Raw genomic sequence first — 20,863 nt, forward strand, 5'->3', positions numbered from 1 at the left:
AAGCTGTCCAGGTGAAACCTACATAACAAATAAGGGAACTCCTTATGATCAAAGTGAAAGAAACCATGTAAATTAGGTCAATAAAGACAATTAACTTAAACAAAGACTGAGGTTTGAGTGTTGCACTAACATGTTGTTCACTTAAATGTCAATATGAGGTCCAAAGAGATGTCAGTGTAAGCAAAGAAGACGATGCATTGAGTTTTTCCTTTCCAGTCACCTTTCTCACTCACTATGTGTTAATAGACCTCTAAAATTATATTAGTTCGATCAGTTACTCACTAAAATTGGGAACTATGCACAAAGATTGCTGGAGTTCAGTTACAGTTACACCTAATGCAATACTTATGTGAAACAACTTAAATTAAAGCTACAAGTCTGCAGTTCATTCACATCTTCATTTTTGCATTTAAAACCCTCCATAGGATCATACAGAGGCAACAAAAAAAACGAAAAACGTCACTATCCAAAAATCTATACATTTGTTAATGGCTGATCCATACAGGGACTGCAAGTGACACACATTGAAACTGAGGTGTACTAACAGAAAGTGTATTCATAAGAAGTGTCAGATCGGTGCTGTCAGCTTCACACACACAAATGCATACGCATACACATTTAAGAGACACAACTAGTCCTCCAAGCACACACGGTGCAGATGTGCGGCTGGCAGAAGTGTTGGCCCAGCTGGCAATGTGTGCTTCTCAATGGCATACTGGGGTTCTGTTGAAATTATAGATGTGCCAACAGATGTTTGGCAGTGATTTTATGGGTGTGTGCCACTGTCTGTATGTTTACTTGTGTGTGTATGCGTGTTCCAGTATGCGCTTGTATGCACACTTGCATTTGTTTGTGTGTGCTTTCCAAATGTTGTGTTTGGATGTTCTTTGCGTTTGTGCATGTGTACAATTTGTGTTCATCTCTCTATGGTTTTCAGAGATAGTGCTAGTGTGTGTGTGTGTATCCCATGGAGATGAATTAGGGGAATGTAGAATTTATGTGAGTGGTTGAACATGAGCAGCCGTCAGTGGTTCTCTTTGCAATATTGATAGTGCATTGTAACTAGAGGGAAGTGAAGCCTTCGGCAGGATAAAACAGATGAGGGAATACAATAAAGATAAGGAAAAAGAAGGTGATTAGGGTGATAAAGTAGAGGCAGTGGAAAAGAGGTGAGAGTTTGACAGAGGGATCGAAGAGGATGAAAATGGAGGGAATAAAGTGTCACAAGGGGAGAGGTGAAATCATAATGCAGAAGGAATTAGAGAGACAGGTTGTATAATTTTATGGCATTTTTTTTCTAAAGCGTAAAAGGGCAAGAAAAAACTGAGATTGATGTGGATCAAGGAGACATAGATGAAGACTGAGCCATGTCAAGCATGCAAGAAAGAAGTTACAGAAATGCCAAGAGACATTAAAAGAAAAAAAGTGCAAATGCAGTCTCAGCAGCTTAAAAAACAGGTGCTGCTTTCCATGGGGCAGCATTTACTACTGTTCTCTGTTTTTAACATATAATTATTAAAACCTTTCCTTTGAACAATCATCGTGATACAATACCACCCACTGGCCTCTCTCCATATAAGCAAATCAGTGGCACACTTTTCACCTCACTGCTGTCATTCACTTCCAGCATGTGCTGACAGGAATGACAGGCAGAGCAAAGCACAGAAGGAGGGAAAGAAGGAGAGAAGCCCCCCAAAAAGTAAGGCTTGGTGGAAAGGCTTGATGGAAAGTATACAAGTAAAAAGTCTGTGGGAGGCAAACTCAAACATAGTCAAATGGAACAGGAAGAGGACAGGGGGAGGAGGAAGGATGAATCAGGAAAAAAAACAAATACGAAGGAAAATGAAGGCACAGAAGCAACATCTACAAATGAAGCTGAGAAAGTGAGTGCTGGGGTATTTAAAATGGGGTATACAACAGTTTGAAACAAGAAGGACTGAACGGCAGAGGGCTGCAGAGGAAGTAAAACAGAAAAAAAGTGAGAGATGAAGTGAGAACAAGTAAGCCTGACAAAGACAGAGGGGGATGGGTAAAAGAGGGGAGCTAAAGGAGATAGACAGTATTGCCATAATTAAAGCTGAGGATGAGGTCACTGCCGGGGACACAGTGCGACTTTAATAGCCTAGAGATTTGGCCAGAGTCCCATCGGCCCTTTAACTCTGCATTAAGCTGATTACCCCCACATTTAACCAAAAATCACCGCCCACACTCACTTCTCGCCTAATATCACTTTAACTAAAACATTTTTTGGAGGTAGGGTGGGGTCTTTGGAGCAAGAGAGAAATACAGAGAAAGAGAGCAAATGGCATACCATGAAATCCATTTCATTTGTGTGTTTTTACCACATCCTCATAATCAGAGTGTGTTTTATGCATTTTTCACTAATACTCTGGTATTGTGTCTATTTATTTTTTAATGCACCATTTGTTCCAGTGCTACAAGTGGTGCACTTGAATTATACACTATATGCAAGCACGCATCAAATCCTGAGATGAATGGTTGACTTGTTGTAGCACCGTGTAGAAGGGTTAGGTGCACAAGGGATTAATACCAATAATTGCAGCTTTCGGTGAATGACTCATTGTTTAAATGCAGCTGTGTTTAACATCACAATCATCAAAATGATAGTCTGCATGTTTATTCAAAGTGGGAAAATTTAGCTAAAACAAAAAAACACAATACCCATTGTCATCGTCAGGCACACTCATATCCAGAGCTCTCAGGAGGACTTCTAACCCCAATCATCTTTATTATTCAAAGCAATTAGAAAAAAGCAGTACACGTCTGTGGGAGCATTACAGTGCAATTTCTAATGAGAACATGTGTAAGTTCACATTTCAGATAGCACATGACAGTTATTGAAGTGATCAAATATTCAATCCTGTGTCACAAAGATGGTATTTAAGTTCACGTCACTTTTTTCTTCTTTTTTTTCGTGATCATTACCTCAATTTATTTTGCATATTTACAGGAAACAAAATGCTAATTTAAGTGTCTTGACTATATCTCAAATAGAGTATGTCACTTTGTAACTATGGTTTATACTAATATACGTATGTATGTCAATGCACCTAACCTGTATCCTAGTTCAAGTATCCACTGTTTCCATAAAAACAATTAATTATAAATATAAAAAAATTCATTCTGCTAAGAAAAAATCAGAGCTATGTTCCTAATGCAAGCCCAGCTTTTCCTACCATCCAAACTTCACATTAAACGCATTTTAATGACTTAAAATACCTAAAATATTGTGAAACGGTCTTAGAAAAAAAGATTATAGACTAACAGCCACTGTTCATTAATAATGCATTGGCAAATCAAGGCAACAGTTTTTGGATTTTTTTGACAGGTCTTAAATATTGCAGTCAGTAATGGAACATGAGGGAGTAGCCACAGTGAGCTGTTAGATGAAGGGCTGCAAACCACTTGGTTGCACACCTACAATTTCTCAGTACATATAACTTTGCTGAGCTTGGATGTTGTGTGAAAACTATTTTTCCCGCATGCATCATGGACCAAGATGATGATTGCCCATGGCATGAAGGGAAAAAAACCCAATTATTTGGCAAAATTGTGAGTTTGTGTGACTGTCAGCATTGATGTCTATTGCATTTCAGCCTTTGCCAAAGGAGTTTCTACAATACTTAGCAAGCAGCATCAGCTCTGTATAATTAACAGTATACTGGAGTTTTATACCGGGTGTCTGTTGAACATTGACAGCAATTTATTTTATATCAACCATCAATGAAAGGTTGGCCTTAGCTTAAAAAAAGTGTGACCATACAGTGATGAAGATGGAGTATCGTGGAAAGTTTAATTTAGCAGTCTTACTGGTTCATCAACAAGAGCAATCGATTTTTAGAGTTTATGAATTTTGTACAAAGTTGAAAAACAGTTAAGCAAGATACTGCTCCTGTGAGGGGTTAGGGGTTGGGGGTCCAACAATTGTTTATTGTTTGTATTCACAATCAATCGTGCCGTTTGTTTTTGAGAAAGGCCCTGAGTAGGTGGGTATCGGGCTTTCTTCCAGTACCCCACATATCTGGTGTTCACACTTGGCTGAACCCACAGAACTTTCCTTGGTTACATGCACTTCTCTCTGTTATTCTCTTCCTCTCTGCAGCCACAGGATTAACAGTGAAGGGTGGAAGCACTTCAGCTAAATCTCCCTCCCCTGCAGCGATCGTGCAGCATGGACTGCTCTGGAATGAAGCTCACCACTCAGAGACAAGTCTTTGCACAAAGTGGTGTGTGAGAAACACATCTGGAGTGCTAGGCCATGACCCTCTTTTTTAGCACTGGGGATATGCACTTTTTTAGCACTGGGAAAAGCAGATGAACATTTTTCAGTGACAGCAGTGTGATTGACACATTAACACAACTTACCCTTCAACACTTTACCCCTTGACACTGTTGAAAATTCAGACATCTTGTGCTGCCAGTGGCCTGTTCTTAGTTTGTATTAGCAAACTACTTGTGACATCACTGAAATTATTTTGTCCCCTAGATAAACAATTAGAGTAAACATTTATTTATTTGTCACAATTTTAATGAGGTGAATATAGCGAGTAGTGATCTGTCAGTGATGATATTAATGCTGTGTGCGACAGTTTTTACTCTGCACCGTGCTCATTCACATGCAATGTACAAGTCATATCTAAATACAGTCCTCGTCTATGTCGCCTTTCCCTATCTCTCCCCAATCCTTTGATATCTGCGTTGACTTCAAAGCAGTGGGCTACAGCGTTACCTGATGCTAATAGTCCACATGAAAGAGAATCTGTTTGAGGTGTGAGCTTTTGGGAACTGACGGAGCCTCTTGGGGGGACCCCATTCGCTTCTCCGTCAGCCCAGACAACCTATTCCCCAGTTTCTAGTTAGTGGTGACTTCTAAAAGACCTTCAGAGATACAGGGAGAGATAGCATGCATACATCAGTGGGCTGCAGACCTTTTAAACATGAGCCACAGGAAAGTGAAGGCCAGTTCAAAAGGATTTATGCTGTCTGCACCCTGATATATTACTTGCATGTGGTTTTGGTTTACTGACTTGACAAATATGGAGACGAAAGCTTTAGTACTGACGCCTAGTCCAGTCAACAAGTGTTAATAGGAATATTATAATTCAGTACTACTGCTTGAAGTGATCCACTAGTTAGCATAGCTATACATCATCCTGTCAGACAGAGGAGCACAAAACTGGCTGCAGACTCTGAGGAGTTAGGATCTTATTAGCATGAAGATCACCACAACGTGCAATGATTTATTAAACCAAAAATACATATATATGTGGTCTTACTAGAATACATTTTGTAGAGACAGGGTGGTCATCTCATTTCTGGTGCCCAAAAGATGTAGTCAAAGCTTAGGCAGCTATGGAATGACTGAATACTGAGCCAACCAATGTCAGTTTGTGTCACATGAAATTTATTTTTATTTTTTCTGATTAGGTGTTAGGATTGACTTTGGATGTTTGAAGTTGTTTTGTGCTTTGTCTGAACTTAATTGTTTCTATTCCCTAGGCAGTTTACAGTTAGTACTCTTGCTGCAGCATTTTATATCAAGACTTTTCAGGGAGCTTGTAGAGCAACCTGATAATAATGAATTATAACATTCCAGCATAGAATTAATAAATACATGACCTAGCTTTTCAGCATCACTCTGAGACAGGATATTCCTAATTTTAGCAAATTTTCCTGATGAAAAAAATGACAAAAAAATTCCTCGTAGTGTTACTGGAGGCCAAAGTAATACCATCTTTCTAATATTTTACAAACGACTACAATAAACACAGTTTTGCTTGAAATTTAAAAGTAGGGAATTAGAGATCATCCAGGGTTTCATGCCTTGAACAGTCGAACCCCTAAGAAAGTCATTTTGACCCCTTGACATTTTAAAAATTGTATGAATCCATCATCCTATGTTTCATGACTTTTCCTACAGTGGGATTATTCATCAAATACCTAATATTTGGGTGTGCAGGACCCAAAGAAAAAAAATTATGACCACTTCACCGCGGATGTCATTTGGACCCAATGGAAATTATTTTAAAATCACTTGATTTCCTATCAACACGATTGTTTATGCAAATTTTGACATGAAGGCTACTATAACCTGAGCCAAAGCAGGCTAGACATGATTGAAAAATAAATATTTAGTAAACTATAGTTAGATAAAAGATGAGTAATAACTGCTAAGGATAGGATTTTGAGCTGGAGCAGAGTGGGTCAGACCGGGGAGTGTGTGACAGAATGCGTGGAGAATGGAGCGGGTGGCTGGCTGTGCAGAGCAGCGGGACAACTGTAGCTGAACTGAACTGAAAGTCCAAAGTGAGAAGAACTAATCTATGCAAATAAAGATGAAATCCAAACCAGAGCAGTCAAACAGCTTTCAGGTCTGTGCAGGAGAGTTGAGACAAAGCGGCGCACTGTGAACACTTTATGAGAAGCTGCAGATTTGGTAATCTGAGGCAGATGTGGATGAGATGAGAAACCCTGCCTGTTCTGCATTTACAATAATTATTTAAAATGTGTTTCTTAGTTTGTAGCTAGCTGTGAGGTCTGTTTTAAAATGTAGGCAATCAGCTGTCCAATCTGTTTCACAATGAACAGTCTGTTTTTACTTTAGTGCAACTAATCCCACACGTCATTCAAAAGTCATTTTTAAATTTCTTGAAGTTTGTCATCTAATAATTGCATTTTTTAGATCTGTTGGCTGTTGTATTATTTGTAGTATCCTTTGTTTATTAGATTTTTGGTTAACTGGATAATAAAAGGCCAGCACCTCAGAGTAACCAGGATTACCTTAATATTATGACGTTATGGCAATCAATCAGTATATAAAAACTCAAATCCAGAGATATTACCATTTTATTGCCACCAGGTTATCATATTTTTATCAACAAATTATTATACTATAACTATTTGGTTCTGCCCCATATGCATACATTTCTTCCCACATTATTAATCTTAGTTTCTGGTCTGTTATTATCCAGTTACATAAATTTCAGTGTAATATTACCAAGCTATACCCATTGTTGACAAGATAATTACTTGGATATTACTTTGGCAATATGGCACTTGTTTCTACCTTATTATGCCACTATTAACATGTTATACCACAATTAAATGAAACAATCAATAGATTGGTAAAAAAAATCATATTTATTTAACTGTACATTGTATTATTCAGTAAGTAAGGGGTGACAAGTACTAATCTACTTACTTTTCATGCAAGTGCGGTTAAAACAAAGGCAAATATGAAACACGTGGATTCACTGTTTTTTTGCAATTTGAGGTGGTCACCCCAAGCTCCAGTCAAACAGGCATATTTATACAAAAACAGCATTCTAAAATGACAACATAAAATAAGGTTCATTTTTAATTTTGTTAATAATAAATGTTCCATACAATTCAGTTGATTATGTTGCTTTTTTTCTGTTGGCTGTGTTTTTGTTTACAAGTTAGTCTTTCAAACTGACACAACGCAGCCTTGATATGGCCACACTGTGGAAGAAGCAGGCTTCTAAAAATGTGTGAAACCAAATAAAACAAAGCTGTGTAACCAATCCCACTATAGCAGCATGATTTCAAAAAATGGCCCACAGTTATGATGATCTGCTGGCTGGTATAGAAACCAACTGCTCATCGACTCTTCAGCTGCCCCTGTCCTCAGTGAAGAAAGTTCTTAAATGGAATATGATACAATGAAAGCTGTTTTTGTCTGAAAAATAACATGGCCCAACACTCATGTTATAGTGTTATAATCATAATAATATATATATTATTTGGACTTCGTTCTCCATCTGCATCTTTGATTTTACACGACTTGTACAGTAGTTAATGCCAGCTGTTGGGAAAATGTGTTATGCTGCATGTTTGATGGCTTAAAAAATATTACATTTGTTGTGTTTATGAATGCCTTAATGTCTGTTTCTTTATGGCTATCAAATACTACCACTTACAAAAGCATTTATAAAACAAACACAAAAAAGCACATACGAAGTCCAGGCAGCAGCAGTATACACTTTCACATCTTATGTCATAGTGCGTTTCGTTGATGCACTTTGTAACTCATGAGTCTGTTGTCAAGGTCACGACCGACAAAGATAGGCAAGAAAATTTTGATTTCAGATCAGAAGGATCAACTCCAACCATTCCTAGTCATGGTTCAGTCAGGCCGAGAACATTTCATACAGAGAATTTAATAATTTAATTATAACTTTGTGTTTAACAGTGAAAAGTTTGTTTTTTCACAGCTTTTCCAGTTGTGGTTCTGAGGTTTGATTTGATTCCTGAAAGCGCTGTGGCTGCCTAAACACCCTTTTCATTTGACTCTAGTCATTTGGAACATTTTCTCATTCAAACCAGGGCTTTGATTAAAAACAAAGGGCTGCTTATCTCAAAGGGCTGGGTTTCTTCCACTAGCCTTTGAAAACAGCTCGCAGCAAATTATGGTAAATAAGTGTACAAAAGCTTCTCCTTGTGTATATGCAGGTCAGCTTTCTTCAAAATGTTGGCCTACAATATGGCAAACAACAAAGTGTTGTCATGCATGTGGGCACGACAAATAACGCTGATCTCTGTCTGTGTTCTTTTTATGTGTTTCTTTTTTCCCTCTGCCTCATTTCCTTGCTTCACTTCAACATCAATCAGTTGCAGATGGAGAAACTAATAATTTCCAACAACTCCTGATAGGCAGCTTATCTCTAAGGAAAGTGGACCTCTTGCAGCCAGCATCAATGATACCGGCTTTTTCATGTTCCAAATTAATTCCTGAACATAATAACTAGAGGCAGTTTGGTGAAAAGAGGATTTCATTTATAATTAAACAACACTCACAGATGTATTAAATGACTCAAAGCTTTTGGCTATGAAGTTCTAACCTCTGGACAATCAAACAGCAAAATAAGGAAACATGCTGAAAAAAATATCAGTGTTCTCAGGCAAGTAAAAACATGTTACTCTGTCTTTGTTCCAGTAAAATTACTCCTCTGTATTCTATTCTTAGAACACTATATAAGTGGTTGCTTCATGTCACGGTTCTAATCACAATTTCATGTTATCCTTCTATTTCTCATCTGCAGAGGCAAATTATTTGGTGTCAGGCAATTGCACCCCAATTTCAGCTCATTCTAATGTTAGTCTTGTGACATGGACTCTCTTGCAAAGGAGCTGCAGAGGAGCACTTGTAATGGATTTTAAATCAAGCCACGTTCCAAGCCTAATTGTGAATATCAGGAGGATCAGTTTGAGATAATGATGGCCTGTGGTTTCTGCCCACACTGTTAGGCAGAATTTGTTGCCCTATGTTAAAATACCTGCTTCTTCGGGCCCAGTTACTAGAGTTTGGCATCACATTGCATCCAATTGCATCATGTTGAACCTCTTTGAAGTTCCAGTGACACTTCTTACACCCTTATTCAGGCTTGTCTTCCACTCCTTTGACCTAAATATAAAGAAAATAACAAATGAAAAAGCTATCCAGCAACAGAAGTATGTGATGCTGTTACAATGTCACATACCAGAAAGGGACAATGTCATTCTCTATCAAGCACCTGTTTGTGTATCTTGTAAAATGATTAAAATGGATTTGGTGTGCAGTCATGTTCTTAAAGGGCTGGACTCAGATCTCAGACCTTTGTGTTCTTTTCTCTGTCAGTTAATAACTCCAGACTCACGTCACATCACTCATATCTGTTTCTGTTGTTCTGTCTTGCTCATTTTTTTTTTTATCTCAGTCTATGCATCATTTGATCTTCTTTTCTTTGCACCTCACTCTGCGTGTGTTTAAATGAACACCTATTCTAACTATTCCTCCAGGTTTCTATAACTACTCCTTTCATTTCATTTTGTTATCCTACCACTTTTGGTCCTTGCTATCGCTTGCTCTGCGCACGTCCTCATACTCTCTCACTCGGTAGAGCGAGACATTGTGTGCAGACGCTGCCAGTCTCCAAAGACTGAAGCCAACTAATGCACAGCAAATACTAACCAGCCAAGCCAGGCATGCATAACGTAAAAGGATGGGCTCTCGTTTTTTTGGGCTGGAGCCAATACACTCGGGCATTAACACCCTCCTTTCCACCCATACATTCCAATAAGCCACTGGTAGTTTGCACAGCTCAAGCTGCTGACATACGTATTCAGTCAGGACCCAAATTATTGGTTTTCTCACCAATCACCCACAGGGACCTGTAAACCAGAATGAAGGATCGCATGAAAGAAATGTCTCTCGCTCTCTCTCGCTCTCTGTCTCTCACTATCTCTAGCTCTTTCTCGCTGTTATCTTCTATTTGCCCTTGAAGTCATTTCATATTCAATCAGCGGAAGCTGAGGAAGCATTGCACGTTGTTGAGCATGCAGGTCATTTGTAAAAGCTAATAGACACTAAGTGAAAAGGAAGGAAGACTGCTCTGTGAGTTTGCCAACATTTGGTAAGTCCCGGAGCTTACAAATGTGCCCCCAAAGTTGCAAATGAACAAGTCACTCAGCAGCTGTGTGAGAAAATACATTAGGTCATTATGCTAACATAGTTAAAACCCTTGTATGGCTTCAATATTGACACAGTAGTCTTAATCCAACACTGAATATATCAAAATTACATAGTCATGCAAATTTAATATCCAAGTTTCTTCCAGCTGAGTTTTCTTTTGAATGTCGCCATTCGTGCTGACATGACAAGCATTTAATATGTACTACAAACCCCCATAAAAAGCGTACAACGAGAACCATTGTAACACAGCACAGAAATGGTTAATCACAAAGAATCTGGTGACCTATCAATTCAAAAAATGGGAACATGAACAGCTAGCTTTATGATATCACAGCTTAATGAAAGTAGTGCCTTTGTTCCTCCTGTGGTACACAAATGTTGGAGCTGCTTGAACCGGCATAAATAGCCATTTGAATTATATCAGGGGTAGCATTTTCATCAGATGAGAAACCCGGCAGACAGGCACCCCTGCAGTGGATGACAAGTGGTAACATATGGATTGATAAAGCATGAGCTCAAACAAAATCACGCCAAGCCTGATATAGTGTTGCAGGCAGCATACTATATGTCAGCAATAAAGCAAATTGTTCCATTTCAAAGTTAGAGCGACAGCGAGGCTGTGAGAGATAGACCTCGAGGCAGGTAAATTGTCCATTTCATTATTGATAAGCATCATAGGAAGAAACCAGTCGTCCCTTATGATTGACAGCTGACGCTCAACCACTGATTTTCCACATGAGAGAGAGAGAGAGAGAGGCAACTAAAGCAATGAAGGATGTGATGGTCCAATTTCACTTCAAATGGAGCCCTAGGTGCAGGAAGACAGGCAAAGTGAGAACATATCAATGTACCTTTTAAAAAGCAAGTAATTCAAAGTAATATTAACTAAATAACATATCCTGCTTCGCATACTGTTGCATACTGTGTTTATGGATTTTAAAATGACTATTCTGTTAAAAAGCAAGTAATGAAGATAAATAATTAGTCCTCTGTGAATTAATTTAACACTTTTTTTTATTACACATCAATTACGAAGACTGAACAGTAGAAGTTGCTGTTCTGAAAGGAACAGACCTGTTTTCCAACCCATTTGGCATAAAAAATTGATATGAAGTAATTCTCTCTCTCGCTCTCACTCACACACACAGAGATGATTACTTAAAGGTGTTAGCAGTTCAGAAATAAACTCGAGTAAAAACTCAATTAATAAGAATACTTTCATAAAAATCTTTGAAAACAGTACTTGACTTTGGAAATGTTATCAAAAAGCACCAACTAAAAATCATTGTCTTCTATAAAGAAAATAATAAAATAAAATAAAACTTGACAAACTTATGTCCAATTTAAGAACAACAAGCCAAAACCGACAAAAAAAACTTTACCCCAAAAAGACCTTACCCAATTGAGCAATAATTATCTTAAGGCAAATTTGTGCAATGATCTCTGCCAGCTCATATATGAACTGATGTTAGATATTTTGATTAATTAATTAAATATATTTTATAAGGGTTAATGTTCATTTGATGTTTTCATTGGCATTAGAGTGAAAGTTTTACTATTGTCTCTTTTTGTCAGGACCAAAACAACGTTAAGCTACTGTCAGGAAAAAAAGGTTTAAGCTTTACTATTTTTTACTAGCTTTACTCATAACATTGATCCGCTTTTGTACCATTTGACTGGACTTTAAAGTCCTACTAGTGATTGATTGTACTTCATTACAGACACAGAGAGCTGGAGAACCATCAGCCAAGTACTCATTTCTGTTATGTTTAGCCTTCTTTGAAGGCAGTTTGAAGTCCACCGAATGGAGTCCATGCATAATTGGTGTATTGTAATGTAAATTTGGCACAGAGAAGTCCACGTGGTCACAAAAAACAGGGAGGCATACAAACATCAGCAAGGACCTTTAAACTCACCATCTGAGGATGAAATTTATGTCACTCAGACACGAGCAGATAGTAGTAGACTCATGGATGCCGAAACTATAATCGAAGCTTAAGAAGTGATTATGCCTTTTAAAGTACTCAAATCACTCAAAGTTACTGCAATAGTCATTTACTTGTAAATGAAATGAAATTGTCAAATACAAATGCACACACACATATAATATGGCAAATTTAACTGCAGGTCTGATGCTGTGAGATATGTACCGAAATAAAGACTGCAGCACTATTTGACTCAGTCAGAATGATCCCAACCCAAGGAGCTGGCTCTGTATGTCTCTTTTCAAAATGCTCTTCATGCACCCACTACAAAAGCCAAGAAATGGCTTTGTGGACTGCACTCTCCTCTGCCTCTCTTGTCCTGGCATGTCCACAGTGGTGGCCCTCCACCAGACAGGTTTTATCTACCTCCATGTGGAGCACACTGCCTCTGGCATAGAAGATCTGCCTGCATGTGTGAACTGCCAAGCAAGACTGCCATTTGGTGTAAGCACAGAACATAGGTCTGTTAAAGCTATTCTTCAGTGGATCTGGATAATTGCAGATGTGACGAACAGGGCATGTTTCTCTCCTAAGCTCTGCGTATCTGATCCTGAACCCGACCTGAAGCTACCTCTGACAATGAGGAAAACACAGTATTGCTTGGATGAAAGCATTTCTGTTTTTCTGCAGTCCTGCTTTCTTTGCTGGTGAGGCATTTAACTGCTGGCAGTAAAAGGGACTGCTGAAGAGATCAGAATCCCTCTTGATGACTCCCTGTTGCACAGTCTCACATGCTTTTAATTTCACAAACCAGGTGAGGCAAGGAAGTGATCAAACATGACATATCCTATTTAAAAGAAAAAGTATAGTGCAGCATTATAAAAGGGGAAAATAACTGTGTCAGTATTGTATTTAGCAATAGTTTCAGACCAGATAAACTATTGTGTTAATCAGCTAGTGGCAGTGATGGGTGATAGTGGGTAGTGGGTGAGAACATTGAGGCAATTTGTTTAGACAATTCAAAGTCAACTCATCGCTAACTCAAAGTTAACTGTAATTTGTCCTTATTGGTTTGTCTTGTAGGGAAAATGCATTACTTAAAGAGCATACTGTAAGCTGCACAACAGGGTGAGATGACCCTAGCAGATGTTTTTTACTCATGCTTGATTCCCCCAAGAGGAAACTCTGTGCACCATAACACAAACACACAGTTAGGAAATGAGAAAAGATCAAAAGATAAAGAGCAGCAGACAGGTAAAGAGATTTACGCTGCCAACACAGAACACAGAAAAATAAGCTCTATGAGTTTACCATATGCCTTCACTGTGCTGCAGAAGTCACCTGGGTGCTTAAATTCAAAATGACTCACATCAAACAGAATGCAAAAGAAAAAAAGGCACTCTTAACAGTACATGTTAAATGTTACAAATCAAATGAAAGCAGCACTGTTAAAATTATCCATTCATTTGTTTACAGAGGCTATGAGTATACATTTCACCTAGCTGTATGTTAATGCTTTAGGTTTGCTGTGTTTTATAGTTTCAGTTTATCAGATTCAAAACGTTGTGCTCTGTTAGCTCAGGAGTGGCTGGAGAGACATTGTTTTAATGGAACTAAAGTACAGTGGTTCTCACTAATGCATGGAAATGGTTGTCAACAGGCTTTCAGCTGCTGCACCACAATTAGAGCTCTGTCACTGGCCGACGGATGGCTAGCTTCCCATCGCACTGAATTACAATGCTGTCAAGTGTCTCATATCACTTATGAGGTTGGCAGCACATATCCTTTCCTAAAATATCAAGGCTGGTTCTGACACTGCACAGTTAATGCACGCTTCATATTCAAAAGTCTGTCAGAACTGATTGGCAGTGAGCTGAGTGAGCTCATTAATTTGCCTCTGTGTGCAACTAAACCAACTCACAGCTATACAAAGAACAGAGTAATTTAACTCTCCATACCTCTGTTTCTTTTTTATCCTCCATAGGAATGTCCACATAAAGACTGGTGAACAAGTGTTAGTTTTAATAAAGCCATAACCATAGCTCATTAACAGCAATGTGAGATGGCTGGCTCCTTCGAAACATGCCTTTTAATGACCCCCGTGGGACAGATCATCTGAATATGCAACAGTGATCTTTTTATGTATAATAGCACACTCTCTAGGGCTTGCTGTGAATTGGCAACAACCACACATGCACCTTCAAAAATCCTCTTACAGATACTGGCGTGCATTCACACAAACACCACGGTATTACAAATTTGCTAGACAACTACATGGCTAACAAAGAAGGGTCTCCATGGAAACAAATCTACTCTGGAATTTCATTCACTTAAACAACAGCTTGTACGTTTGACAATGTTCCTTTAAAATTACATTGTTTTCCTTGCGTCTTTTATGCATTTATTTGCTCTTGCCATATTGACAAACTTAGTGTCTTATTATACTATATACCAGGGGTCCCCAATCTCAGTCCACGAGGGCCGGTGTCCCTGCAGGTTTTAGATGTGTCCTTGATCCATCACAGCTGATTTAAATTGATAAATTACCTTCTCAACATGTCTTGAAGTTCTCCAGAGGCCTGGTAATGAGCTAATCATGTGATTCAGGTGTGTTGACCCAGGGTGAGATCTAAAACCTGCAGGGACACCGGCCCTCGTGGACTGAGATTGGGGACCCCTGCTATATACCTTATTATACTATTCTGGAGTGTGCAGTTACTTTAAAACATATTATTTACTCTTACGTGAAATATAACAGTGGTTTTCAAACTTTTTTGGGCCCAAGGCACCGCTAGATTACAATTTGAGCAAAATAATCTCAAAGTCATCTGACATGTCTTCAGTTCTTAAGTATATTGTTATATGGAGGCACTTTTGATTAAATATGTGTCACATTTGCATCTAATATGACATGATGTCTTTGCCAATGTGTAAGGTTTCTTCTTCTAAAATAAGCTCCACTGGCATAAAACTTTACTCGACTGCATTGTTTGAAAGTTGCAATCCAACAGATGGACTCACTGCCTAAGGTTCAGATCCAGCGCTCTTTGTAAAAGGTGCCAAGTTTCTCTTAGAAGAGATGTTTTCTTTGCTTCTCCAGCTTTCTTGACAGCACTTTAGCATTAGCCAACTTCTTCCAACACATGAGGCACTTAAGCTGGGAGCTGTTAACATCTCTGGTTTAGCTCAAGACTTCTTCTGAGATAGCTTAAGACAAACTTTATTTTACATATTTATTTCTTTTTTAACCCAATTAAATATAAAATGCAGTTTTTAAATTTTAAGCTACCTTTAGATGCTTACTCATCATAGGGATTACTAAACATTTAATTTGGCAGCTTCACTCCAGGTGCAGGCCTAAAGGGAATTTGTGTCTCCAGAGGGATTGAAACCAGCACTCTTCCCTTTGGCAACCGAATGTGCTAATCATTACTATGGAAACACCTACTGTACCTGGGGAAACGTCCCCCCCCCTCCCTCCCCTAACGTCTTCTTCATCATTAACTGTCATTATATTTTTTGGAATGCTAAGTATAATTTCAGTAGCCATATCCAGAGCTGATTACTGCCAGACTTGTTTGAATCAAGAAATTACTTTAGTGGAGCCTGTTTCATGAAGTAAAAACAGAGCTAACAGATCTCCAAATGAAACACATCATGCCACAATCTACAGAAACTCAAGAACAGATGATTGACAAATTCTCTGTCTAGAAAGGATCAAAAAGCCATTTCTTTGACTTCTGGAATTCAGTGAGGCAAAGGTTAAAATATCAGTACTACAGTCTAAATATCAGGAGAGCAAATCAATATGCTTTCAGATGTATGGCTACATGAATTCCAGAAGTCAAAGAATTAATTATCCAGAAAACTTGGAGTAGTGGTGAATCATTCCAGAAAAAGGCCAGCCTACCAAAATGGCTCCAACAGCACAATAACAACTCATCCAGCAGGTCCAAAAAGAACCCAGAACATCTAAAGAACTACACTTTCCTCAGTTAAAGTCAGCATTGTTCATTCAGCAATGAGTTTCTGTCCTATTAGATCTGGCATAAAACTAAATTTCCTAAAAAACAGAAAATCATGCCAACAGTTAAAGTTATGGTCTTTGCAGCTTTACCACCTGGATGACTTGCCATAAGTGAACCATGAATGCTTCTCTTATCCTGATGGAGAACCCCTGGTTGTCAGTTTGTGCTCTGAAGATCAAGCATACTTGGGTTATACAGCAAACACACAAGGATGTCCCCGCATGAATTGCTCAAAAGAACAAAACAAAAGGAAGGTTTTGGAGTGCCCTATTAAAACAATGGACATGAATCCAATGAAAATGCTTTGGTATGACTTAAAGAGACTTCTCAAAGCTGTCAGTGTCACTGCATTAAAATTAAATTTCCTAACCATCCATGTGAAAGACTCATTCCCAGTTAACACAAGGGTGGTACAACGAGTTCTTAGATTTAGGGGACAAATACTTTTCCACATAGGGCCAGGTAAGTCTGAATAGCTCCCCCCCTCCCCCTAATAAATAAAGTCACTAAAAATGCATGTATTTTGCATTTACTTGGATTATCTTTGTCTAACATTAAACTATCTTTGATTATCTTAAACATGCAAGTGTTTAAAAGAGAAGGAAATCAGGAAGGAGGCAAATGCTGTTTCCATCACGGTACTTTGCAATAACGTACAATTTTACTTTGTTCTTTCACTTAAGACAATATTGTACTATTAAAACATTGAACATGCTATTATATATTCAACTGCAATTGCTTTTTCCATTTTTATTTCCATTTTTAATCTCTGTTTTTTACTTTCTATTTTATGGTTTTCTTTGTATCTGTACTTTATTACATTATCTTTTTATGTTTCGTCATCAATAGAGTCACAGGCTGCATCTATAAAATAAATGGGTGGCAGAATTATAAATCACATGCAAAAAAAGGTTAAGCATTAATCATGCACTTTAGGCAACTTATATATGATATGAGATCATTATAACTGCACATATTATAAGTGCATACATAGTTAGTTAAAGCTAGAGGAGTGCAGTGCTTCATTGTGAACTCACAGAAAAAATCTCCCCAAACCTTTTTCTTTCTTTTTTTTACCAAGACAAACTTGTTATATGGGCCTCTATGTGTGCAGCTCTTTCCTGAAAAAGTGTTTAATACAACTGTGTGATGCCAGTTTGGCATGCTTTTTTGGCATGGCTCCTTTTTGCACAAACCTTTGGAAAAGAAGCAAAATGGCACATTATCTCCTGCGTACAGAGGTATTTACAAGAAGTACAGACAGCCAAAGTGTAGGTGTAGTGAATGTTCAGCTCATAGCATTTTTAAAAATTTGCCAAAAAGACTAAGTATAATGTCCCCAGTTCTTATTGATCACTCTTTCTTGTTATGCCAAGGACCTGAAGGGGGAAAGGGGAAGCTCAACACCAAAGAAAGAACACATGTTCACTGGACTAAAAGAAAACATTTCACCAGTTCTATATACATACTGTAGGGTTCACTTAGATCTCTATCATTATGTGTAAAAAGCAGGACACAATAAGTTCTTTCTTTCAGCTGTCATTAGCAAAGACTATTCCCACGCTGTATTACCTTATCAAATCAAATCAAAGTTTATTTATATAGCACATATTAAAACAACAGTGTTGACCATAGTGCTTCACAGTCAGTCAAAACACGAAACAATTAAAACAAACAATAAAATAAGACAACAAACAATAGGTAACAAGACAATAAACTAAAAATCAGCCAACTAGTTAGAATCAAAGGCCAAAGTAAACAGATAAGTTTTAAGACGAGATCTAAAAGACTGGAGAGACTCGGCCATACGAATATGTACAGGGAGGGTATTCCAGAGTCTAGGTGCCACGATCGCAAAGGCCCGGTCTCCTCTCGACTTCATTCGAGACCTAGGTTGTGCAAGGAGCAAGTGATTGGATGATCTAAGTGTTCTGTTGGGATTATATAGGTGGAGTAGGTCAGAGAGATAGGTGGGCGCTAAATTATTCAGAACTTGATAGGTGAACAAAAGAATTTTAAAATCTATGCGATATTTAACAGGGAGCCAGTGTAATTTGGCTAATATTGGAGTTATGTGTTCATGGATTCTTGTACCTGTTAAAAGACGCGCAGCTGCATTTTGAATTAACTGAAGCCGGTAAAGAGAAGAGTGTTGGAGGCCCGAGTAAAGGGAGTTACAGTAGTCCAATCTGGATGTGATAAATGCGTGAACAAGCTTTTCAAGTTCCTTTAAAGGGAGGAACGACTTTGCTTTGGAAATCTGACGCAACCTTAGTAAGTGGGACTTTTGAGCATGAAAATGGACATATAGATTCAAGATCTTTTATTTGTCACATGCATAGTTATACACAGGGGTGCACATAAGTGGTCCGCAGGTGCGCATTCGCTGTCAAAATAAAAGACGCGCACCAGATAAGAAGCTGCAACGCGTGTTTGCATACATAAAAGGCACTGTTTTTGTCCGCTAGAGTGGGATTTTCATGGCATATTCTGGACCAAATTTCTGTGCATTCATCATTTGTTTGAAGCCAGCTCACCTCCTGCAACCACTTTTCCGAGAATACGCGCTTCTTTTGCGGTCGGACTCCTTCTGACATTTCTTTGGAGGTGGAGGAACACCAAAGTAATTGCTTAAAGGAGCTTGCTTCTTCGACATCTTTAAGAGTTCTAAACAAATGTCTGTCCTCCTCCAGAAAATCTTACGTACGCAAACGCGCGTTGCAACTTCTTATCTGGTGCGCGTCTTTTATTTTGACAGCGAATGCGCACTTGCGGACCACTTATGTGCACTCCTGGTTATACAAGTATAAATGAGTGAAATGTGTCCTGATACGCTCCTTGACTGTGCAAAAAGAGAGAGAAAACATTATATACAATAAGTAAGTAAATATATACAAAGAGGACATTATGTGCAATAAGTGACTGAATTATATCAGGCATGATATGAGAATGTGAGTCCTGTCTCAGTCAGTTATGGTTGATGGGGGGGCATATGAAAGAAAAAGGGTTGTAAGTGAGTGTGTGACTCAAGTTAATTCATATGAGGATTCCATTATAGCTGTCTTTTTTTTTTTAAATTAATGATGACCACCAGAGTGTTGTGATTTTATTATTTTCTTCTTATGCAAAACTGAAGTCTGTTGGAGCTTCTGGTAGTTATTCACAATGTGTTCTCTGTATGTGTATGGAAACAGTAGAGTTTTGGCAGTTACGTGTGACAAATGGTGCTAAGACCCCTCTTAGCTATCCATTGGTCAGTCGATTTATCCATCTGTTTATCCATATGCTAGAAAACATTTTTGATAAAGGTCTTGAAATTTTAGGCTATATAGACTTGTGTTCAACTGTCAGTCTTTTTCAGCATCAGTCTGTGGAGTTTGACAGATGGCCTATATCTTTTCTCACCAAATAGCCACATAAGAATGTGACATAAATGCAATGTGTCAAGATCTACATTTAAAAAAAATGCAGTACAGAATATTTTAGCAAGTTTTCAGTCTGTTCTTTTTATTAATCCAAAAGCTTCTCCACTGCTTAATTTATACAGTGACATTTCAAGAAAGTCTCTCTTTTTATTAATTTGTTTATTAAATAAAACTTCAAGGAATGACTGATTTTTAGCTATGATAAGGGAATTGCTCTAAAGTTAGATAGGGATGTGTCCACATGAACTTCCTCTATATTAAGAAACAGAAATTACGCAGGCAGAGCTGCTGGTCATCTTTTATGCTCTGACTGTTGCAAAACAAGCAACAGCACATCATAATGTGGAATTCTTGTCACTTTGAGTAATTATTTTACTGTTTACACTGAAAATCAGCAGGCATGTTGGATACTGACCCAGTGAAAATATTTTATGGAGTCCCAACAAAATACAGGAAAATACTAGTTACCAGCTCTGTTTTCCTTGCTAATAACTCCCCCTGGATAACCAATTGCTGGCAGTCCTGATGTCTTTTGATGGATGTGTCTAATACAAAAACTTTTAAGTAAGAAGTAGACATGTTGTGATCAGCAAGGCAACATGATGGAGGATGTTAGGTTAGAGTCTGTCTGAAAAAATAAATAGAAAAATGATGAAATGACTAAGACTAGAAATGACATTAATGGATTTATAGAATATGGTAAATCATTATTTGAATTTTAAGTTTCCTCTGCATTTATTACTTTTTATACAAATTTTCCTGATTATCTCTTTTCCCATTAAACTTTCCTTTTTAATTATTTATATTCTCATTTATATTCCCTTTGATTTTTTTTCTTTTCAGAAAAGCTTGTGAATTTTTATATTTTCTTTTCACAGTTCAGTATACAATAAGAGGGCTGTCAGTCAAAGTGTATCATGGGGTCAAGTTTGCAATCATTCACTGGCTTGAAAAAGGGATGCATACAATCAGAAGATCATTACAGAAATTAGG

Source organism: Pelmatolapia mariae, linkage group LG6 (assembly GCF_036321145.2).
Source record: "Pelmatolapia mariae isolate MD_Pm_ZW linkage group LG6, Pm_UMD_F_2, whole genome shotgun sequence".
NCBI classification, from domain to species: Eukaryota; Metazoa; Chordata; class Actinopteri; order Cichliformes; family Cichlidae; genus Pelmatolapia; species Pelmatolapia mariae.